The 25,071-nt window shown below is 46.4% G+C and overlaps 1 pseudogene; it reads left to right on the top strand.

The window, feature by feature from the left end:
• LOC139703694 (E3 ubiquitin-protein ligase RNF213-like) overlaps positions 1-25,071 on the top strand; it is a 293,383-nt pseudogene that overhangs the window by 1,658 nt on the left and 266,654 nt on the right.

Genomic DNA, 25,071 nt, shown 5'->3' with positions numbered 1-25,071 from the left:
GGAACAGGGAGCTGCTGGTTGGCCCTTCCTGGAGGCAGCTAGGTGGTGACTGGAAGCAGGACAGGGTGTCGAGAGCTTCCTTGTGGGTCTCTGCTATTTGTCACGTTTTGTTGGTGGCATTTGGGTGGCTTCCACATTTGACTTGCTGAATCCTTGGAAAGAGCCCTCTGCACCACTTCAGGCCCTCTGGCAGCTCTTTGTATGTGACCCTTTCTGCAGCTACTGGCTGTCCTGGCCTGCCTGGGCACCCAGCCCTTTCCTCAGCTCCCCCCAGGGCCTAGGATTTAAAAAAATATATATGTTTTTTCGGCTGACCTCAAGCACCTGGGCTCCAGAGGTCCTCCTGCCTCATCCTCTTGAGAGGCTATATGTGCACCATGCCTCCTGGCTATGTACTTAATATTTAATAACAATAGTGTATTCCGAGGACTTCAGCTTTTAGGCGAGACTGGACTTCATCAGATAATTCCACAAGCAAAGATGGAGTTTCTGCTCTGACAAGTCCCACAAAGCGAGGAGCTGGAGTAGGGTCAGGAGAAGCTCCAGAGGAGGCCATGCCTGAATCAGCATATGAACCCTGGCCAACTGTCACCTGGCAGGGACAGGGTAGAGCTGGGGAGGCTGGGCCAACCAATGGGACAGTAGTGTGCACAGTGCCTGCTTTGGGCCTCAGGAGTCCTGCTCAGCACCTGTGTTAATATTTCACTGCTATTTGTGTGTGTCTTTCTACACATAGGGCTTTTTTTTTGGTAGTAGGGATTAAACCCAAGGGCACTTTACCACTGAGCCATGTCCCCAGCTCTTTTTATTTTTTGTTTACAGACAGGATCTCCCTAATTAGTTTAGGGCCTCTGAAGTTGCTGAGGTTGGCCTTGACCTTGCAATCCTTTTGCCTCAGCCTCTAGAGTCGCTGGGATTACAGGAATGTACCATGGTGCTCAGCTACCTCTGACCACCTTATAAGTTTTCTGTTTTTTTTCTTCTCTTTCTTTTCTTTTTATTTCTTGCTTTTTTTTTTTTTTTTTTTTTTTTTGACAATGCTTGGGCCTCATGCATGCTGGATAAATCCTCTACCCCTGAGCTAGATCCCTAGCTCTTTTAAATTTTGAGTTAGGTTTTGCTAAATTATCCAGCTGCCCTCAAAATTTTGATCCTTCCACTTCAGCCTCCTAAATTGCCTGGAGTACAGCCATGCATCATGGTGCTTGGCTAACCACTTTTGTTTTCTAATTTTTTACAGTTGACGTCACTGGATTTTCTAGGTCTATAATTGTGTCTCTTGCAAGCTGGATTTCAGAGCAGACTTGAATTCAGTCCTTGCCCTGTAGTGGGCACCTGCTAGTATCTCTGTGTCTGCTGGGTAGTCTGCACTGTCCTCTTTGGAGTGGGTGTTTCTGTTCCCAGTAGGTACTCTGAAGTCATTTACCAGAACAGGACTCAGTTGCTAATGAGAGATGTAGTTTGGGAATAAATGTTTAACCTGCGTGTGGTCATGTTTAAAGCTTTTACCAGGCTTTCTGAACTGAATGACTAAGCAGAGACTTGGTTTTAAGCTCATCACTGTGGGTTGTCTGGGATTTCTGTCTCTAGGGGCATGGCCATGGTAGCTGATGGAGTGAGTTCTGATTGCCTCAATTTATCAGAATCCTCTTGTTTTCCTTCCGTTCTTTTATCCTCTGACTGTGCTCCCCAGTTTCCTGTCTATTTTTTAGTCAGGGCCTCCCTAAGTTGCCGAGGTTGACCTCCAACCTGTGATCCTCCTGCCTTAGCCTCCTTAGATACTAGCATTACAGACATGTACCACTGTGCCCAGCTACGCCCCTGTGTTTGTCTTCTGGGATGGTGTCTTGGGCTGGTGGGTTTTGAGATCTTAAGTGTGACATTTTTCTTGCTATCACCCATAGACTGGCATCAATATGATGACATAATTTGCACAAAGCCTCCTGGGACATTCCAGAAATTTCAGAACTTCTTCACTAATAATATGAAGAAGGAGCTGGTAAAGGGGAAGAAGATAGCAGCCAAGATCATGCTGGGCCGCATCTTCAGCAACCTTCAGACCTGGAACCTCGTCAACCTGCAGAAATTCTTCACCTACTTCCGGCAGTTTTATTCTGTTGTCCAAGTGCCTATGATTTACGAAGGGAAAGCACAGCCCTGGCACAGCCTGGGCCTCGAAGAGGAAGAGGTATCAGGCTCCCCCCGGTCACCAGCAGCTCCCGTGTGGGTGGGCAGGGTCCCCTGACTACTACCGGTAAGGAGACCCTGTGACTGACTGGGGCAGGTGCCGAGGTGGGTGGGCAGGAGGACCTTTCCTTTCCTTCTTTTCCTGCTCCATCTCTTGGGAATCCCCTGCCCCCATGTCCCTTCTCCTGATTGCACCTCTGAGCCTCACTCCCAGCACTGATCTTGAGTTCTTTCAAGGTCTAGGCAGAGATGAAAGAAAGGGTGGAGCCCATCATTGCCCCTTCAGCCACACTGTGGCTTGGAGACAGAGCTGATGCTCTCTGTGTTCAACATTGAGCTCCCAGGAGCATCCAGGGGTCTCCCAGACCCACCTCACTGCAGGGTTTGGGACTGAGCATCCCTGTGCTTCTGCTGTCCCAGAACCTCAGTGTGCCTGGGAGTTGGGGAGGCGAGGGAGGTGGGACCCTCCCCAGAGCTCCCCTGCCTCAGGGCTTTGATCCCCAGCCCAAGAATCCTTCAGCCTCTAGGGCATGCACTCCATGGTGCCTCTTTTTCCCCCTGCATCAGGTGAGAAAACACCTATGGGAGTGTTTGAAAAAGCAGATTAAACCGGTTCTGGAAGGAAGAAGTGGGGACACCCTGCCTGAAGGCTGGCCTGTGAGGAGCAGAATGAGGATGGGCCTGGTCCTCCTTTTCCTGGTGGAAGATACCAAACTCTGCTTATCAGAGGGTGACCTGACCTCACTGTGCTCCATCCTCTGCCCCAGCACCTGCTCTCCAGATGTCCTACACAGTGAACTCCACCACATCCTGGGCACATCTGAGAGGTATCCCATGTTTTTGTTTTTGTTTTGTTTTGTTTTTGTCAGAGGTTTCATAGGCATTTATCATGATTTTTATCTGATTACAGAGCTAAGTGCTTGTTAGAGAAAGGCTGTGCACACACTGGGAAAAATAAAACCACAGTCATGTCACCATTTGCACCTGTCATTTTCCTGGCATTGTTTCATTACTAGTGTTGTTAAATTCTTTGTTCTCCTGAATACCCTGACTTCAAAAAACTTCAAATAGCCAGGCACCACGGCAACACTGTCATCCCGGCTACTTGGGAGGTTGAGGCAGGAGGGTTGCTTGAACCCAAGAGCTTACAGCCAGCCCGGGCAACTGGAAAAAATAAATGAATATAAAATACATGACAGAAGTGCTCCTGGGAGGACCTTCCTCTTCATGCTCAGCACGCCTTAGCACTGGGGCCCAGGCCTGCCTGCAGGTGTCACCTCGAAAAGCTGCAGAACCCGCAGGGATGCTGTTCCTGCTGTCCCACCTGTGTCGGTAGCTCTGGAAGCACACTGCCCCTGCTGGGTCAGCCATGGCCTTTTATGTGGTTGGGGAGACCTCTTCTGAGCTGCTGTGCTCGGACAATCAGGGTCTCTTCTGCTTCTGTTTGGTTTGAGCTTGGGTAAAATCAGGCAGCCTTTCCTGAGCTCTTAGTACCTGTCGGTTTCCTAAGTTTTAAAGACCCAGGCAGTTGCTGTGCCCTCTGTGAAAGAGAGACATTGGTTAGGAAATCTACAAACAGCTGTGTGGGGGTGTGAGAGAAGGAAGAAGCATCTATTTCTGTGCCTGTGAGACACACACCATGAGTTGTTCCTTTTAAAAAGTGGCTTTGTAGCTGGGCACAGTGGCACATGCCTGTAATCCCAGTGACTCAGGAGGCTGAGGCAGGAGGATTGCAAGTTTGAGACCAGTCTCAGAAACTGAAGAAGACCATGTCTCAAAATAAAAAAGGCTGGGAATATAGCTTAGTAGTAGTGTGTCCCTGGGTTCAATTCCCAGTTCAAAACAAAGAAAAAAGTTTGCTTTGTGTTTAGGTTCACCTTTGCCAGACTGCCTGGTTTAAACCCTAGGCCCTGTGTAAATTCTTGGCTGGAAACCAAGGGCCTCAATACCTCAGCGGTTGTGTATGTGGAAATGACACCCGTGGGAGTTTGTTGGGATTCATGACATTCTGGTGCACTGGGATGGGGTCCAGGGAACTTGTCCCCCTTGCCACCCTATGTCTCCTGATCGGGAACTCGGTTCAGGTGCGCCACTTGCTACTTCTGCTGGTTGCCCTCCTGAGACATTGGACCACAGGGCAGGTCGGACACAGCCAACCACAGGTCACATTAGGTCTTGGTTCCCTTCCAGATGGCAAGAGTACTTGGTCAACCTGTGCCAAAGGTGCATAGACGCAAGAGTCGTCGACTGGCTGGGCATCCTCCCTGTCCTGCACTACTGTATGCAGCTGGTTCCTCCAAGAAAGGACTTTGTGAGCCAGCCTGAGGACATCTGGGCTGCCCTTAAGGGAATCTCCTTCTCTCAGTTTCAGGAAAAATGGCTAAATGAGTAAGTTGTAAAGCTGCATTTATATAAGCGCATCTTGGAATAATGATTCTTTAGCACTTTGCCACTGAGCTACATCCCCAGTCCTTTCTTAAATTTTCAATTTTTGAGACAGGTCTTGCTAAGTTGCCTGGCCTGGCCTGAACTCATGATCTTCCTGTCTCTGGAGCAACTGGGATCACAGGTGTGGCTACTGTGCTGGGCAGTCTTTCTCTTATGACTGTATTAATGTGTGTTTACTCATTTGTGTGACAGACACTTAGCACCTCTGTGTGTCCCAGGACACAGCCCCACATATGGTAAACCTTAGTTCATGATCTTGCCTCTGACCTTGCCTTTTACCTGAGGTGAGGGGTGGTGATTGCATTTTTGCAGGGCTGGAGCAAGATCCTCTTTTTGCTGGCCATAAGGCTTAGGCCAGAGAACTGGCCAGGAGAAGCAGAGGACTTCCACACTCTCTGCTCTCTAATTGTGAGAATGGTGTGCTGTCCTATAGGTGGGAGGTTCAGGCCTCCTGGAGTGTGGAAGTCTTGGTGGGCAAGAGTACAGAGACAATGACCATGGGCTCACTGGGCCCTACAGTGTGTACAAGACAGTGGCCATCCAGTGGGGAGAGGAACTGAAAATTGGAAAAGTCACTGTTCCTGAGATGTGGATGCACAGAGCTTGCTGAAGGCTGAAGCAGGAGATAGGAGCCAGTTTCTGTGGACACTCAGATTCTGGCTTCTGCCAGGGGTACTGTGGCCCTTCTGTCAAAGGATTGAAAACTTCCATGATCTGAGTCTTGATAAGCTACAGCAAAGCCCTGGCTCCTCTCCCTCATGCTGCACGGCCAGGGAGGAAATAGGGGGGTGAAACCCACAGATAGCCCCAAACATGAGGAATTTAGTAAAGGACCTTCAGAAAAAGTGGAACATGTTCTGAACAGTTGGGAAATTTCAGAAGAGCATTGGAAACCATGGGTATTAAGAAAATTGCCAAGTCGGAAGGCCACAGATGACACCTGGAGGGCAGAAGGAGACTATTTTTGATGGCTCAGCAGCCACCTGGAGACAGCAGCGGGAAAGGGGCCCAAGAACCAGAGGACTGGGGACTGGGCAGTAGAAATGTCATGCTCACACAGAGAAGGAGCAGAGGGGAGAAATGCAGAACAGAACTTCTGAAGTCTGTGGGTGAAAACCAGGTGAGCAAAGAGGAGAAAGAGGAGAAAGAGGCCAGAGGAAAGATGGAAAGATTGTGCTGGGTTTCCCAGAACAGAGAGTCCTGCCTAAGACTCCCCAGTACCTAAAGACTCCAGGGAGGACAGGGGCAGGCCATTCACATCCGGCACAGTCATGGCTGCTGGGCACCAAAGAAAGACTTTCTCCAAGGCAGCTGGAGAAAAGACTCAGTGAATCCAAGGGACTGTGGAAGGGTGAATGGAGGAAGGAGAGGTGGCACTCATACAGAGTGCTAAGCCTTTGCATGGAGACAGGTTCAGTCACATGCTGCAGCACAGACCTGTGCTGAGGACATTGAGCTAATGAACCAAAGCAGACCACAAAAGGACAATTACCATGTGATTCCACCCATGAGGTCCCTAGCGTCCTCACACTCAGAGTAGTGTGGCTTGCCAGGGGCCAGGGAAGGGGAGTTAGTCTTTAATGAGGATAGAATTTCAGTTTTGCAAGTTGAAAAAAGTTCTAGAGTTTGGTTGTGTGACAATGTGATGTCATTGACACATTGCAAATACTGGAAAATGGTTGAAATGCTAAAATTTAGGTTATGTTTACTACCATTTAAAAAAAAAAAAAACAACAACTAACTTTTAAGCCAGGTGTGGTGGTACATGCCTGAAATCCCAGAGACTTGGGAGGCCAAGTCAGGAGTATCATAAGTTCAAGGCCAGCCTGAGCAACTTTAAAATCTCAAAATAAGATTTAAAAAAGGGCCATGGATGTGGCTCAGTGGTTGAGTGTACCTGGGTTCACTCCCCATTACCAAAAAAATAAAATCATAATAATAATTAATTTTAAAAATCTACTGTCTAACGTAATTCTAGGCATGATTTCCTGATTTTAGCACTGTTGTATTTTTGAGACCAGGCCATTCTGTGTGGTGGAGGCCATCCTGTGCACTGTAGAATGTTGAGCAGTGTGCCTGACCCCCACCTGGAAGGTGCTGCTGGTCTTGCCCCCTCCCCAGTTCTTAAAGGCACATGTGTCTCCAGGTATTGCCAGGGCCCCAGGGTGGGGGAGGGAAGGGCTTGAACACCCTTTCCCTCACTGAGAACTGCGCTTCAAGAGGAGAAAAGGGGACTCAGAGATGCAAAACTCCAAGCTAAATAAATGATAAAATGGAATACTAAGCAATATGCATTCCACCAATTTAAAAAGCTGGCTGAGGCCCTGGCTTCCAACCCCAGCACCACAAAAAAGAAAAAAGTCAGAGCGGGAGTTAACAGAGGAATAGGTGGAGAATCAAATCCAGTCACCAATCAAGAGTCTGAGAGGAGGAACAGGCAAATCTGTACCTCTGTGGAGCTCTGTGCCTCCTTTCCAGGGCCTGGTGGAGCAAATGGCTAGAGAATGAATATGGTACAGACATTGGGGAGAAAGCTGCAGAGAAACCAGACCCAGGTGTCACCCAGGGGCTTTAGTGCCCCGCATGGCAGGACACATGGCCTTCTCAGGTGTGCCTGTGGCACATGGAGCAAGACAGGCTGCATTCTGAGCTGGACCACTCTCAGTAGTAGTCCAAGGGTGCAGGTTCCTAACCACAGCTGAGCAGATGGCTCTCTGGAAAATCCTTACATGCCTATGTGTTAATGGAATGCTGCTTCTACCTCATCTCGAAGTGAGGAAAGGTTTTTCAGAGAAAACATGGAAAGCACAACCTACACAAGAAAAATTGTAGGGGGCTGGGCTGCACTCAGTGGCAGAGGCCTGCTAGCACGGGCGAGGCCTTAGGTTGCCCCTCAATACCACAAAAAAAAAAAAAAAAAATTAAATCCAATTTAAGAGAGAAATATAAAACTTAAAATAAATCTGAATTAAACATGAAAGCAGCCTTTGCACTCATTTCCACACACAGATAACTGCCATGTGTGGAGTGTCCTATCCCCTTGCCCTCCCCGTCCACTAGGAGCTAAATAGAAATGATTTTTTAAATTTATTTGTTTTTTAAAATTTATTTATTTTTGTTATTTTTAAATTTATTTATTGATTCATGCCAGGGATTGAAACCAGGGGTGCTTAACTACTGAGCCACATCCACAGCCCTTTTTTTATTTTTTTATTCTGAGACAGGGCCTCACTGATTTGCTCAGGCTGGCCTTGAACTTTCAATCCCCCTGTCTCAGCCTCCTGAGTTGCTGGGATCACAGGTGTGCCATACACTTGGCTATTCTGTTCAGTTTTCATCTGATTCACTCTGTATGTCTGTTTCCACATGATGATGCATTGATATCATCATTAAAATCTGAGCTTTCTGGACCTTCCCAGCTTTGCTTTTCCTTGTCTTGAGTCTGTTCAGTGCTCTCACTGCTGCCCTGGTCTCTGTCCTGGTTTCTTCATTCAGGAACCAGTTTCTTAACTTCATGGAGAGGAAGAAGCAGTTGCTGAGTATGGATGAGTATCTCTTTCGATCCTGGTTCAGTTTGCTGCCTCTGGGAAGCCTGGTTTCCTATATGGAAAACTCCAACGAATACTTGAGTCTCATGCCTGCTCGGGTCCTGGACTGTTTCCTAGGGACTCACTACAGGCTGCAATGGCTTCAGAAGATCTCAAAGATCTCAGAAGATCTCTTGGAGGTTTGTGGTTGGGAATTGGGTGTCAGGTCCTTGCTTAGCAAAAGCAGGTTACAAACTGAACATTGAGTGCTTATGGGTCTTCTGTCCTGAAGGGCAGGTTGGTGGAAGTGCTGAGAAATAATAAGAAAATTGTTGAAATAAGAAATCACTATTTCTTAGGGTGAAAGTTTGACTTTCCAAAGTTGATTCTTGTTTAGTAAATAGAGCACAAGAGAACAGTAGCCATTTGTTAGATATGAGTATTAGAAGGCACTCTGGATGTCACACATTTTATGCTTACTGTCTTTCTTTTTGGGGTAAAGAAAATGGGATAAGCACTGAGATGTAGCTCATGGCAAAACACTTGCCTTGCAGATGCAAAGCCCTGGGTTTGATACCTGCTTCCAAAAAAAAAAGAGAGAGAAAAAAAGGAAAAAAGAAAATGGCATAAATTATAGTGTGCATTTCACTAGTTGAAAATGAAGTTTGGTCCTTGAGCCCTTCAAGGCTTGTATACAGGGAGAACAGGATGAGTCCCTGTGCCTTTCTCCCTTCTTGGCACAGACATCTGTTTCCTAGTTGGACCTTTCATATTTCCCTTTCTTTTTCCTGCCCTAGCATGTTGAGAATGTTTTCAAAATGCTGATGCACCTCATGGACATCTATCAGGATGTGTAAGTAGAGCAGCTGGTGCAGCCCCTTCGCGTGGGCTCCTATATGGTGTGGGCCGCCTGCTGTCAAAGTGGGAGGGTGGTACACCAGCAAGTGCCCCAGTGTCTTCTGCAGTTGCCAATCCAGCCATCCATGTTTTCTCCTCCTCCTCCTCCCCTCCCTCCTCCTCCTCCTCTTCCTCCTCCTCCTCTTCTTTTTCTTAAAGGAAATCAACAGGGCTGTGGATGTAGTTCAGGGGATGAGCACTTGCCTAGCATGTGCAAGGCCTGGGTTCAGTCCCCAGTACCAAACAAACAAACAAACAAAAAAGCAAATAACAGCTCTTGGGTGCTGAGATTTTGCTTCATTCCCATCAGACCTTTTGGCCTTTGTGTAGTCACTTATTTTTAAATGATCATTGTCATAGTACAAATGTATGTGTCCTGCATTTTTTAAACATTTAGTTCTACTTTTTTTGTAAGTTGGGCCAATATAAAACAAAAATCAAAGGTAGCCTTGCAGAATCATTTACTCCCACACCTGTGAGTAACCTTTGCCACCTGGAGGAACAGCATGGGAAACACAGAACAGGAATGTGCACCAGGGACCTGTGTGTTCCTGAAGCCTTTCAGCACTGCTGGTGCTCCCCCCTCTAAGCCCCTGGTGTGTCTGGACATGGGGCATAGCACAAGGTCCCCCTGTGTGGCAAGCCCCTGTGACTTTGCAGGGTCCTTTCTCATATCACCAGGCTGTCAGTCAGTAAATGTGAAACCTGGTCATGCCAGGTGGAAGAAATTCTGTGCTCAGTGCACATTCTTCTTCTAGCACCCTCCCTCTCATGTCCCTCTGAATTTTTCTCCAAGTGTATATCATATTTTAATGATTAGAAATATTCATCCCTTGAGGTTTTTTGAATAAGGGAATGTATTTGCAAATATTTTATCTTGCTTTTGATAGAGTTCCAACTGCTGAGCTAAGATAAAGGAACTGTGTTCCATTTTTATCTTAGTCACAGCTTTAAGACCTATTGTAATGATAGTCTGGAGGAGAACAAGTAAATGCCTTACTTGTAGGTCATTTATTTTAAGTAAATAATTTATTTGCAGTACTGGGGATTGAACCCAGAGGCTCTCTACCACTGAGCCATACCCCCAGCCCTTTTTATTTCTTATTTTGAGATAAGGTCTTGTAATTTGCTGAGGCTGACCTTGAATTTGGCCATCCTCCTGCCTCAGCCTCCTGAGAAGCTGTGAGTACAGGTATACTTGTAGGTCTTTTAAAGGGAAGGGACTGGTAATTGATAATTGGTATTGTTTTCTCATTTCCCAATGACTTCACTGATCTCTCTGGATCCTGGTGGGTAGGATTCTTGAGAAAACCTCGTTTGAGTCCTACTTGACTGTGTGCCTGAAGCTCCATGAAGCTGTCTGCAGGATCACCAAACACCTGAGGTTTTACGAGATCCCCGCCTTGTCTGCTGAGATCATTTGCAGAGTCATTGGACTTAGACCTCTGGAGGTGAGTGGGATTTATGGACCAAATGTCATGCCCAGCAGAGGTCTGGGATTCCACGCAGCCCGATTTGGAAGGGAACTAAGGGAGTTCTGGGATGGCTGGATTAGACAGAGTGGTCTAGTCAACTGTCAGGTTTTCATTTGGCATTTCCTACATGCTGGGTTCCATTGTATGCAGACTACACACTTTGCCCCTGGCCTCGCCAAGAAGATAACCCCTCCATTTTCCTAGATTCTATTATTCACAGAAAACTAGAGCCTGTTTACCCCCCCCCCCCAAAAAAAAAACACAAGTCTGTGCCTTGTCTTCCCCACCAGACTCTTCCCTTCATGTAGCAACACACCATGGCAGCAGAGCCCATGTCCTGCTGCCCTGCTCAGGCCCCTGTGCCCCTCAGCGTGCAGTCATTCTCGCCCTCATGTCCCAGAGGGAACCTCACTCTGATTCCTGCCACTGGAGCTCGGCTGCCCCTGGCCCTCACACTCTGTTCTCTCACCCGTGTCTCAGGGCTGCTGCATCAGGAGCTTTGAGTTGCTGTGCAGCTTCTCTACTGTGGGTCCTGAGCTTCCACTGTGGGTGATGGAGAATGGCATCTGTGGGTGACTCATTTTTTTTAAACCTTTTTGCACATCACCTCAGACCTGTGACATCAGGGATGGAGATGGTCAGGTCTACATTTTCACCTGATTCCTTTCAGCCTTTCTTCTTTAATATACCACAGACACACTTTAAGAATTTCTTTTTTCAGTACTGGGGTTGAACCCAGCAGTGCTTAACCACTGAGCCACATCCCCAGCCTACTTTTGTATTTTATTTAGAATCAGGGTCTTGCTGAGTTGCTTAGGGCCTTGCAAAGTTTCTGAGGTTGGGTTTGAGGTTTTGATCCTCTTGCCTTGGCCTTCTGAGCTGCTAGTATTACAGGTACTAAGAATGTATTTTATTGATAAGGTGTCTGCTTTCTCCTGAGTGGTACTATTTCATCCATCACAGGTTGGTGCCAGATCCCAATAAATGGTGCTTCGAAAGTTTGTCAATTATTTAGGGCTTACTTTTCTGCAGAAGGAAGTGTCCTCATTGTTGGTTGGGGTCCCAGATCTGTAGTTACAAATATTCTACCTGTGCTGCAAAAACAAAATTTTTGCTTTGCTAAAATTGACCAAAGCAAAAACATGCCTGAGCATGTGGGAGCCTCCTGTCAGGTGGTCATCTGGGTGGCTGCTGTGAGGGTCAGAGCACAGTTCAGGGCCCTGCTGCTTGTTCAGCCTCAGGGTTGTTCCTGCAGTTCATTTATTGACCACCTCTGCCCAGCCCTGGATGACACCTGGATGGGTCAGTGTGTGGCCGGAGCCATTCTTGGAGTTGGTGGAATGCCTGAGGCCCAGTACAAGGGACATACATGTCCTGATGAGGCATTCAGATTGTCCTGGAAGATAGGAGGTGGCAGACCCAGGTTTTGTGCAGCCCTCAGGGCCTCAGGAGAGGCCTCTCTAAAGTGGGGCCTGATGCTGTAGCTGTGTGTGCTCCCTGGCACCTCTGGAGTGCAAAGAGAGAGGGGCTGAGGAAGGGTTGGGTCACCAGATGCCTTGAGCCCCTGAAAGGTTCTGTGGGTATGGTGGTGGAGGTGAGGAAGAGAGAGACAGTGGCTGTCCCCACAGAGTACTTATGGGGAAAGAACTGGTCTGGCTTCCTGGCCAGGAGAGTGGCTGCTTCATATTCCCTTCATATTAAGGGCTGGAAGTTTGCATGACCTACTGGTTTAGGGTTCTCTGGAAGCTCTCTGTTCATGGGTGCATTCTTCTCACCCAATCTGGAGAAAACACAGGGCTATTGTGTGTGCCTCCTATGGTGGAGGCTCTTGGTGAGGCAGAGTCTGCTCAGGGACCTGTAACACCCATACCTTCTCCCCTCCTCTCCCATGTTGCCCCTTTCATGGGAGCCCAGGGTACTGGGGAAACGACAGTGCTTATGTCAGGTGGGCTTCCAACAAGCATGGAGCTAGAAGGTGGCTCAGGTGTGGGGAGCAGCAGAGTAGAGCTGGTAAACCTTCTCTCATGTGCCCACAGGATGTGACAGAGGACTCGGGAGCCGCAGCCAGGAAGGGCTCACTGGAAGACATCTTCCAGAGTGTCCTGGCCACCATGAGATCCTGGCTGCGCACAGTGTTAGCAAAGAGCATGCTCCGGAAGGGTTCAACTGTCCTGTTTACATACCCCGAGGAGATCCAGGTGAGCTTTGCCTGAGGCTGCAGAGCCTCCATGGGCAGCAGAGTGGGGAGTCACACAGCTGTGTCCTGTCACCAAGCACCGGACCAACAATGCCTTGGTCTGGAGGCCTGGGCTCATCCTGAACCTTACCTTGGGCCCTGGTCTCTTCTCTGAGGAAGGGACATTGCCCTTTGCCCAGAAGGGAGTCATTGACTCTGGTAGATTGTGATGGGGCGCAGTCACACTGAGGCAGGGGTTGCGAGTAGGACCATCAGGCTCTGCTTCAGGTCTGAGGCTGCAAGCCAGCTGTGTGGAACTGGAAACAGAAGGCCAAAATGACAGGAAGCACCTTTAGCTGGCAGCTGAGTGAAGTCATTTGACAGGACGGACTCCTCCTTCAAAACCTGGGACATGAGGAGGATTCCATAATAGTCACCCCAGTGCTGGAGAAAACAGCTGAGAGATGGTGGGATCCAGGAGCCTGAGTCCCTACAGGGCTGCAGGGGAAGGAGGTAGAGTGGGAGGTCCTGGCCACTCCAGGCTTGCTCTCCAGCCTGGCTGCCTTTTCCCTGTCCTGGAAGTGGAAGGTTGTCCCCCTTGAGCCACAGTTTTCCAGGGAGACTGTAGAACCTGCTTGTGGTCTTAACACAGAGTTGGTGGCAAGATTTATTGTGATATGAGGCAGGGGTACCCCAACTGTATGGACTAGGGTAGCCAAAGGGCCAGAGGGTTTTTTCATTTCAATCAAGGACAAAAAAAATCCTCCCCCAACTGCTTTGTGAAGTTTGATACCAACAGACTGAAATCCCAGGAAAACACAATTGTATTATTAAATATTATTCCAGGATTCTAAGTAGTATAATCCTCAGGTGTTAAGCATGAGTGATGGGTAGCTGAGCAGCCACTGACAAGAAAGAATGATTCTAAGTGCAGTAGTAATGATAAAAACATGAAATTTATTAAACATCTACTCTGAGGTGGTTGCTGTGGTTATTCCTGTTTTTCAAATAAATTTACCAAGGTCTGAGGAGATGAATGTGCTGTTGGTATTGTTGGAAGTCAGGATAAGGGAGTTAAGGAATAAGAGGGAGAAGAGCTCTGTGGTATAGAAAGAGCTAGAAATAGCAGTAGGAACTCGTGATTTAGACAGTTGCCAGCTCAGTCCATCAAGAGTCCTGTGGCAAAGGCACCCTGGGACCATGAGCACCTACAGAAATAATGATGCCCTGGGACCTGAGCACACCCACATCCCATCATGCCTTTTTTTTTTTTGTACTGGGGGCTGATCCAGGAGCACTTTACCACTGAGCTACATCCCCAGCCCTTTTTATTTTTTATTTTGAGGCAGGGTCTTGCTAAGTTTCCCAGGATGGTCTGGAACTTGTGACCCTTCTGCCTCAGCTTCCTGAGTAGCAGGGAATACAGGTGTGCACAACCCCACATGGCCCAATCATGCCTTCTAACTCCCATTCCCACCACACAATTCTGTTCCTGGAAGAACAGCCACCTCCATGGGTCAGTGGGAGATGCACAGGTGGGCCAAGAATTCCTTGTGCTGGAATTTCAGGAAGTGCTGAGGCTGCAGGCCCATCACAGGGATAGAGTTAAATGCATGTGGTGATCCAGACTCCTCCTGGGAAGGCAAGAGGACTCCGTGTGAAGTCTGGGGTTGCCATGGTGATCTGCTGTTGCTAGCTTTTAACTTTTGACAACTGAGTGGTAGTCACGTTTATGATGGCAGAAACAGGGTCAAGAGAACATAGAAATCATCTGGGCTACCTCTGCAGAATTTTTGTAAGTCTAAAGTTATTCTGTATTTTTTAAGAAAAATGTTGAAGATGCTCATGTTAGCCAAATCTGGTACGATTTGATTATTAAAAGGCAAAATGATAGGAATGGATTAAAATTCATTGATAAACAAAGAAGAAAAAGATAAATAATGCACTTCTTATTTTTCTTTTGAAGAATGGAGCTAATAAATATAGAAGAAATAATTGCAATAGAAAACTGTCACTCTGCAACCAGGGTATAATAGCTGATGCAGGCAGGTATCACCCAGGAATCCTGAGATTGGTGGGGGTGCCAGGAGGGCACAGGATTTCCAGTGTCCCACTGCAGAAGCCTTTATAGAGGAGGAAAGATGACTTTCACAGTGAAGAAATCTGGCAGATAAGCCTTAACCAAGGGCCAACCTCTCTGTCAGCCCTGGTGGAACCAACAGGTCTCATGGGCCACTTGGTCAGGCTGAAGGTGTTTGGCTGGGCAGCTGTGGCAAGTGCAGATGTTTGGCCACACGTGACCTACACTGAGTACATTTTTACGTGGCTTGGCTTAGTAGTGTCCCAACCAAACCATTGTAATCATGGGAAAACTGTGAGCCAACTGGATCAAGAGACAGTCTACAGAATGACCTGAACTTTTCAAAATTGTCAGCATCAGAAAAGATAAGGCCAGGGAACTTCTCTAGGAAAGAGACATGACCAGTAAATGCATTGTGTGTCCCAAGTGGACCCTGGATCCAGGTGTCAGGTGGACATATGGAGGCATGTGGGCAGAAGCAGATGATCCAGGCCCCTGTCTTCCTAACATTGCCTGTCCTGAGCAGACATGGTATGTGGACAGATGTCTACCTGGGCTTGGAGACTTGTTAGAATGCTGCCTTCAAGTGCTTTAACAAAATCCTGCTTTTTTTTTTTTTTTTTTGTACTGGGGATTAACCCAGGAGCATTCAACCACTGAGCCACATCCCCAGCCCTTTTCTTCTTTATTTTTTTATTTAAAGACAGGGTCTTGCTGAATTGCTTAGGGCCTCACTAAGTTGTTGAGGCTGGCTTTGAACTCGTGATCCTCCTGCCTTGGCCTCCTGAGCAGCTGGGACCACAGGTGCCCCCATGCCTGACTGTTGCTCTCTTATCTGCAGGATATCCCTGTGTGGTGTTTACTTGTCCCTGTGGCTGTCACTTAACATGTGGATTTTGCAGGTCTGGCGGCGGCTGGTGGAAATAAACTTTTCTGCGGAACGTGGCTGGAAGGAGTCACTGCTGGGGGACATGGAAGGGAGGCTCAAGCAGGTACCAGACATCAGGACATATTAGCATGGTGATGGATAAGCCCAGATCACTGGCAGCACCCAGGGCTATGAGCAGTGCACAGCGTGTGCAGGCCCTGGAATCTACGCCAGCTTTGTATTTCTGTTTCTGATCAGGACTTTGCAGTTTGACTACAAATGTGACATTCCTGAGAAGAGCTGGGGAATGGGATTGTTCAGTCACTGGGGCCCTAGACATATGTGTCCTCAAGCCCTCCATATACAGGTGTTCCAAGGGACCTGCTGGTGGCAGGGGCCTTATTAAACACAATGACATGGAGAAAACACACAAAAAAAATGCCCTTCATTTTGAATGAAGCCTTGTAACCGAGGAAAACTGATTTCTCTCTGAGTGTTTTATATGGACCTGGTCAAATGGACATTTTAGCAAAACGGAAGTAAGGAAAAATGGTTCATTTTTCAAAATTTGCATGTTTTTGCAAGCTGCTTTTCTGGCTGCTTTTTTTTTTTTTTTTTTGCAGCATGGGAAGAGTCTAACTTGGTTTCATCTATGCTCCTCTGTGAAGGGCAGGGAGGACATGCTTAGTGTAAGGCAGGGAGGAGGGGAGTCAGAACAACCAGGTGTTCATACACCCACCTGCCTCTGTGTTTGCAGGAGAGGCCCCTTTCCCAGATCTCTACCTTCTGCAGCCCTCAGTGGGACGCCGCTGGCCTCAAGGACAGTGTGGCCAAGAGCTTTGAGAAGTGTGTCATCAAAGCTGTGAGCTCTGCCTGCCAGGTGACCAATCTCTTCTTGAGAAACATGCTTGGGTTCATAGCTGCTTGCTGACATGGCTAGCTCCAGGCCCTAATTGCTTGCCAGTTCCAAGGCCTGTGCTGACCAGGATTGGGTCCTTGGTGCCCCCTCCCTGGCTTGGACCTCATGCTGTGATCCAGTGTTCTCTACCCACTCCTTGACATGCAATTTGGCTTCCTTCTATAGAGGCAGCCACACACCCTGTGTAACCACAGCGGTGTTACAAGCCTTGGTGCAGATGATCTGGTGGGCTGGGCCTCCATCTGCCCATTGTGATCCTTGCTGCTGGTTTGTTTATGACCTGTTCAATATTTCCCAGTAGATATGCAGGAAAAGACTCCAAAGATTGACAAGACATCTAGGGAGGCTTATGAAGTTCAATAGACTCCATCCTTGTTGGGGTAGAGCACTTGCCTGGCATGTGCAGAGCCCTGGGTTCTGTTCCCAACAAAAGGGGTAAATGTTTCTATTGGTTCACTAAGCTTTTGTTCTGCAAAGTGGGAAGATGTTCTGCCTCAGTGCATGTCAATAGCAGTCCCCATACAGTACCCATGAGGCTCCCATGGTCCTGCTCTATTTCCTAGTGGACAGTTCACACTCTGTACAGACCTCAGCTTCATTACTGGCCAGTAGATTCCTGAGAATTAGAGGTCCCTTCTTCCAGGGAAACAGGCTCTCATCTTTTTACATAACTAATACTTTCTAAGGCTATCATTCGTTTTTTGCTCAGTGCTTTAGTAACATGGTAGCCACATGTCCTGAAACTCATCCCTGGAAGCCAGGCTTGGGGGAATGGTGTGTTTCAGGTGTGGGTGCTATTACCACAGTCTACCTGACAACATTCTCATCAGCTCAGAAAGAAAACACAGCCCTTTATCTGCTGTGTCTGCCCTCCACCATGCTGGCCCCAGGCCCCTCCCTAGCAGCACCTAATCTCCCTTCCTCCTCCACAGACTACTCAGGCATCTCAGGAATGAAATCACACAGGCTGTGGCCGTGGGTGCCTGGCTTCTTTTGAGTGTGTGTTCAAGGCCATCCATTCTGGAGCATCTGTCAGTACTTTGTCCCTTTTCATGGCTACATGTTGCTCATCATATGGATGCAGTGTGCTTTTATGTTCCATTTGTCCTCTGGTGGACATCTGGGCTCTCCCTGACTGATGGCTGTTATCAGTCTGCTGCTGTGATCCTCCACACATGGGTTTGTGTGGATGTGCTGTTCACACTCTCTACACCTATGGTGGAGTGGCTGGATCACTTGGTACCTGTGAGATTTGAAGGACTGTCTGGCCCATTCCCACAGTGGCTGGACCATTTCCATGTCAGCTGCCAGCCTCGGAGGGTCCTGACTTCTCCACACCCCCACAGCCTGTGCTCTCAGACCTGGGAAGTACAGTCTTAGGTATAGGATAGTTTCTCAGGTGACTCTGGTGGCTATGACCTTGGGCACCTTTTCCTATGTTTATTGGTTATTTCTGCTTTCTATGTCTTTGGAGGAATGTCTGTTTAGATCTTTGGCCCATTTTGTTCATTTGGGCTCTATGTCCTCCCTTGATTGTGGCTTATGAGAATTCTTTGGCTAATCAGATGCAAATCTCTGGTCAGATATGTTATCTACCAGTATTTTCTCCTGTTCTCTGGATTTTTTTCACTCTTGGTGATTTCTTTAAAAGCACAGAGGTTTTTAACTTCTTTTTTCTCTCTCTCTCCTTTTGTGGTAGTAGGGATTAAAACCAGGGATGCTCTACCACTGAACTATATCCCTAATCCTTTTTTTTTTTTTTTTTTTTTATTTTGAGACACAGTCTCACAAAGTTGTCCAGGTTGACCTCAAACTTGCAATCTTCCTGCCCCAGCTTCCTGAGTAGCTGGGATTACAGGTGTGCCCCACCACTTCTGGGAAGGTTTTTACTTTTAGTGAAATTCAATGTTTCTATTTTTTTTCTTTGTTGCTAATACTTTTGACATCAAAGAATCTTGTACTAAATCCTGGGTCGTGAAGTTTTACCTGTGTCTTCCTCTAAAAGGTTTTTTTTTTGTTTTGTTTTGGGCACTGGGTGTTAAACCTAGGACCATATGCTAAACAAGTGCTCTATCAGAGAGAGACCCCTTCTGAAAGCTCTAGAATGTTAGCTCTTAACATTAGTCCCCTCTTCTCCATGATAGGAGGTAGGAGTCCAGGTACATTCTCTTGCATATGGAGATCCAGCGTGTCCCAGGCCATTTGAGGAAGGCACTATACTTCACCCCTAGAGGGATCTTGGCACTCTTGTCAAAAATCAGTTGACGCAGTCCTGAGGGTTCACCTCACATCCATCCGTATCTCCACTGCCATTTCTTTCCAGTAGGTCATAAAATCAAGAAGCATGAGTTCTCCTGATTTTTTCTCCTCTTTTGGCATTGTTTGCTCTTCTGGATCTCTTGGGATTCCATATGTATTTTAGAATCAGTTTGTCAATTTCTACAAGGAAAACATCTGGGATTCTGACAGGGATGGCTTTGAATCTGTAGGTTAGTTTGGGGAGTGTTGACCTCTTAACAATGTCACATCTCATGGTCTCTGAACCTGGAATGTCTTCCCATTTATTTTGTTTTTTAATTCTTTTCAACAATGGTTTGCAGTTTTTATTTATTTTTTTTTTCTTTTTTATTGATTTATTTTTATTTGGTACATTATAGTTGTACATAAAAGTGGAATTCATTGTGATATATTCAGATGTGCACAGGACAGAGTTTGGTTAATTTCATGTTGTTGTTCTTCCTATTCTCCCTTCTCATTCCTTTTCTTCTAATATTCTCCTATTTTTCAAAAGATCAACCCTTTTAATTTCTTATTTCTCTCTTATTTCATTTTATAATTAGGTTAAAATTACAAAACTAAATCACTATGACAGCTTTAGAATGGCCACAAATTCTTTGCAACTCTTTTCACTAAGAGGATGAATTGCTTTCCCCAACCCTTGAATCTGGATTGACATTAACACTTTGATTTGACTGAATGAGGAGGAAATGTCTGTGAATTCCAAACCTAGGCCTCCAGAGACCTTATGAACAGACCAAAAAAGGAGATAAGAAAACATGTGGAGATCCCTAAATTGGGAGATGTTGCATAGAAGGAGGTAAACTATACATCACTCAAATTGCCTTTTATTTAGTTTGGCACAAGACTGTGATGTTCCATCAAAAAAATATTTAGCATACTTATATATGTAACCATATATACATATATGGTCTATACAGATCTATGACATAAATATACTGATATATGTCACCAAATTTTTAGGCAAAGTAAGTTTCCAAACACTTTGGAGTAATTCTAATAGCAAGAATTTGGATAATCCAAGATTATTCTTCTCCAGGTTAAAAAATTCAAGTAGTCTATAAAATATTCCTCCAAATGTAAGGCCATTTTCAAAATTCTTGCTACTCTTTTTTGCATCATGTACTGAGAGAATTTCACTTATGTTTTATGTTTCCAGTTCTGTTCTCTTGAGTGAGTTAACTGAAAGGTTTGCAGTTTTTAAATGTAAGGTTTGCATTTCTTTTGTGAAGTTTACTCATAAGTGCTTTATTCCTTTGCTATTGTAACAAATTATTTTCTCAATTCTGTTGTTGGATTGTTCATCACTAGCATATGGAAATAGGGCTGTACCTCATCTCCGTGTCCTGCAACTTTTCAGGCTTGTTTGATGACTCTAGTGGGGCATACATGGGAGAGTGCGTCTTCTTTGAGTTTTCTATATAAGATGACTGTGTTATCTGCCTACGAGGATAGTACTTCCTTTTCAATCCCAACACCTTTTTTTTTTTTTCATTTTCCAACATAATTACCCTGGATAGCAACTCTGGGACTGTGAAAGTGGTGAAATTGGCCATCCTGTGTTGTTCTTGGAGTTTTGTCTGATACTTATTCTGTGTGTATTAAAATGGCTATTATTTTGTTCTACTGGTAGGATGTGTTAACATTTTTGTGTGTGTATGTGGTACTAGAGATTAAACTATGTGTACTTTATCTCTTTATCCCAGCCCTTTTTATTTTTCATTTTGAGACAGAGCTCACTAAGTTGTTGAATCAGGTCTCCAACCTGTGATCCTCCTGCCTCAGCCTCACAAGTTGCTGGGATTATAAGCATGTGCCACCACACCCAGCTTATTAACTGATTTTTTATTTTAAAACATCCTTTTTATACATGGGATAAATCTGCTTCATAACTTTTTATGTGTGGCTAGTTAATGATTTTTCTATCCTTTCATGTCAAAAAAGTATCTTGTTGTTAGTTTACCCTGTGTTTTTTTCTGACTACTGAACATTTTTTTGCAAAATTGTGAACCCAAAGAAGAAATGCATTTTGTTTCTTGGTGAAGCATCAGAAGGAGAATTGGATTGTCTATGGTGCTTGAGGGTAGTCTTTATGAGAATCACAGCTCAGGACATAAAATACATGATATAGTAAAAATGATACATGATACATTTAAAATAGTCATGTTTTAAAATGTTGCTCTCTAGTTTTAAAAGTTTTCCTCATCTTGTTTTTGGTATTTTTAATGACAGGCAAGTCTAAGAGAAATGCAGATGTTGTCAGTGAGCTGAGATGGTGTATGACTTGGGGTTGTGGGGGTGTGTTCATGCGTGTGCAAGCATCTTCAAATCTCTGGCACCTCACATAAGAAGCCAGGCCACAAGGAAATGGAATCACTCTAGGAAATTTTAAGCATTTTATGTTTTTTCTTTCTTTTCTTTTTGCAGTACTGGGGATGAAATCCAGAGAATCCAATAGGCTAAGCTCCCCACTTACTAGGGGGTAGCCCAACCTCTCTTCTGTATTATTATTTTTTTGAGGCACTATAAAACTAGCTTCAGTAGATTTCTGAAATGCTCTTGGGTGCTAACTTGTGTCATTAAAAAACAAATCAGTAAAATCTTCTAAAGTCCTCTCTTTTCAATTCATTTTCTTTTAGTCTCAGACTAGTGTCCTGGAGGGAGTCTCTTGTCATGATTTGCAGAAATTTGGCAGCCTCATGTCTGCTGTGATCACCAAGTCCTGGCCCAGGAACAACAGAGTGGCCATGGAAGGCCTGGATGAGATTCTTGAACATCTGCTCACGGGGCCAGATGTGAAGCAGCTCTTCAAGTTGTACAGTGCGTATACGGCTGGTTGGGGTTGCTGTCCTTCCTCAGGCAGAACAGGGCAAGGTACTTGACCTGATCCTCAGCCTGCATGTGCTGAGATTTGGTAAAGGCAGGATGGACAGAGGTGCCCAGGCAGGTGCTAGGCATCTGGTGTAATTAAGAACATCTAACAGCAGAACCAGAGTCTGCTGAATGCCTGCTGGACATGTGCTCCTGGGGGGACACACTTGAAGCAGCCCCTCTTAAAGTCCCCAAGCCCCTTGATTTCCAGATGAGAGAATAGAAGTGCCCAGGACACGTTGCTTACCCAGGGTGTTGAAGACTTACTGTCTCCAAGATAACAAATGATTAGAAATCAAGTCCAAGCCCAGCTTGCCTCCCTGTGAAGCTCACATTTTGAGACCAATATTGATAACTAACAAAACATGAAGTGACTCTTCAGCCATCATCTTCCCAAGTGTCATGCATTGCCCTGGAAATGATGGTGCAGGTTTATGTGTAAATTGCTAGATTCAGATCCTGTAGTGGGAAAGCACTGGGTGTGGCAATAAAAACCCAGGGCCAATGATTGTCTCAGCCAAACCAGCTGCTCTGTTCTACACCAGGACATAGGCAGGAGTAGTGTGTGGTCCTGAACGGGCCACAGCAGCCTGCTGGGGAAGAGTACACTGTATTACACTCTGCATACTCGGCAGCACGTAGTTAAGGCTCCTCCTTGTCTTTTCCTGGTTCATGGCTCTGTTCCTTTTATCACTGAGCAAAGTCCCCTTGTCTGGATGTTCTTGGATTGGTCAATTCTCCCACTGAAGGTCATCTCAGCTGCACTGTGTGTGTGTGTGTGTGTGTGTGTGTGTGTGTGTGTGATGCTGGGGATGAACCAGGGTCTCGTGCTTGCTAGCCTAGCACACTACCACCAAGATGCACCCCAGCCCCCTGCTATCTTTGTTTTTAATGGTAAAGATAAACTTTGTCTTCTTATAATACTATACGAGCCTCATATTACTGTGAGATAAATAATCTGGCAGTTAAAATAGTCATGTTTTAAAATATTGTCCTCTAGTTGCTCCAAAAGCTCATGTTCCAGGTTTTGATCCACAGACAAGATAGGCAGAGCATGAAGCTGCAGCATGGATCTGCCTTTTTCCTGGGTGCTGTGCAGATGCTTCCCTGCACCCATGGAGTGGCCTCTGATGTGAGCTTGTCCTGTTGCAGTTTATTTTTGTACTACTGCAGGGTTTCTCAGGACAGGTGAATTTCAAAAGATATCATGTGTAGTCCAAGAACTATGTTCATTGTAACGTGGGCTCAGGCCTTCAACCCTGAGCACTGTGGTTCTCCTGGCTGATTCTGTCCATTGGAAGGGTCTCCTCCTCTCAGTCAGGAGATGCACTAGGGTAAAACTTTAACCTCACAGGTATAGGCATAGCTGAGTGGGGCGTCAGCACATCTGGAAACACCACTGACTGCTGCAGGCACCCTGTGGGCATGGGGCTGGTGTGAGGTTCTAGCTGCAAAGAGGTGAGAGGGGCAGGGACTCACTGCTCTCCTTACCTGATTAGGAACGGAGGAAAAGCTGTTAGCCAACATCACAGAGGACGCCAAGAGGTTGATGGCTGCCGCCAGCTCTGTCTTCATGAAGGTTACTGGTGACATCCTGGATGGGCCCATATTGGTCAGACGTTTGGAGCTGATCCTGAAGCACAAAAGTCAGTTTCTGGACCTGTGGCAGTTAGGTGAGCTGTGGCCAGGCTGGTAAGAAGACTGTGTTCACATGTGTGCTGGCTGTCCTCCTCTATGCCACCAAGTGGAGGGCTTCTTGTGCTTCTGGTGGTGACTGTGGGGCACTCCCAGGGAGAGAAAGGGATGCCGTGAAGTTTGTTTCCTTTGGCTGACTTTGTCATTGTTTTCCAGAGACAGAAAGTTCTTCATTCCAAGAGAAAAATTGTGACATGGAAGAGACACTGAACTGGAGGATGGATGAAGTCGTGTTTCTGAAGAGAGAGAAGAGACAGGTGGACAGCCTCCTGAGGCTGTGTGGGAAAGTGAAGCACCTCGTCCAAGGTACTGCTCCCGCAGTCACGCTGGACACCCTTGAGAGCTGTCACAGGGACGAAGCAGGCCACAAATAGTGGGGCCTTTTTTTCAGGGAGAAGCTTTTAAAAAAACATTCTTGACCCAGTTTTCAATGTGTTTGCCTGGGGAAACACCTTCCCCTTGTACATTCTTGTTTGTGTGCCTCCATACCCTTCAATGTCCCTGATTTCCCAGTGTCAGTGTCCTATGCTGGCTTCCCAAGGAGGGGAGGTGTAGATCTTTCTCCAGTCTGTGCCCTGAACATGAGGCTGCTTGCTGCTTTGTCACTCCCAGTGGTGTCCTGAGTTACTGGTACCTTCTTCAGGGTAGGGCCTTCACCATGGTGTGAACACAGGATTCACAGGCAAGCCGTGTGGTGGACCATGGCCACTCCACGGTTCTGGCACAAAGTTTCTGTAGCTGGTGGAATTGCATTTCTTGCCTTGGTACTTCCTTTTCCCCTTTTTCATTGTGTTTATTTCAAATTCAACCCAAAACTGTACCAGCTATCTGAGTGGATGTCTCTGAAGAGTCTCCCAGGACAGAGGGCTTATTTTCCCTAGCGGGGAGGTGGCCCTCAATCTCCCCTCGTCTCCCAGGTTTCCTTGGCTCTGGCCTGTGCTTGACTCCTGTTTGACAGAGAGTGGCATCTACTGCTTGCTGGGACGGGGACATAGGAGGCCAGATACAGAACTGTGCCCCTGATGTAGGTTGATCATTGGGCCAGGGGCAGAGTTTCCTTCAGAGTGCTGCCTGAGTGCTGCATTGGGACATCAGATGCAGCGTCACTACTGAGTCTCTGTATGGAGCTTGTTGTCCTTCTCTGGATGCTCTTGAGAGCTGTGTGGCCCTGGTGTTCTGAGGTTGACATTAATCTGTGCCTGGCCTTGGGTCTCTTTTCCATCTCTAAGATGGGGCACTGACAGGTCTCAGCCGGAGATTTAGTCTTAGAGCTCTAGGGCGTTCTCCTGAATTGGTTCATTGTGCTTTCCCTCTTGCAGGGTGCACATCAACAGCTTCTGGGCCTCCTGGCATGGTTGCCTGACTCCCATGATATCTCTCCTGCTTGGGCTTCGCTTCCTAAGCCTCCTAACCTCCTCCTGCAGTCTGGACATTAACTTTTCATGTCAGCTCCCGCATACACTGAATTTAAAGGCACTCCCTTTTTCCTTGAAAGATCTGTCCATTTATGTACTATGCTGTTCTCATGGTTCATGATTACAGTATGTTTTATTTCAGAGATTATTGGTATTTTTAAAGGTTTTCTTTTTCTTTTCCTTGCATATTTTCCAGTTTCATCCAAGTTGCTTTT

This window comes from Marmota flaviventris (assembly GCF_047511675.1).
Source record: "Marmota flaviventris isolate mMarFla1 chromosome 16 unlocalized genomic scaffold, mMarFla1.hap1 SUPER_16_unloc_2, whole genome shotgun sequence".
In the NCBI taxonomy this organism is placed as follows: Eukaryota; Metazoa; Chordata; class Mammalia; order Rodentia; family Sciuridae; genus Marmota; species Marmota flaviventris.
The sequence above is the reverse complement of the archived record's forward strand: the minus strand, read 5'-3'. Positions and strand labels throughout refer to the sequence as shown.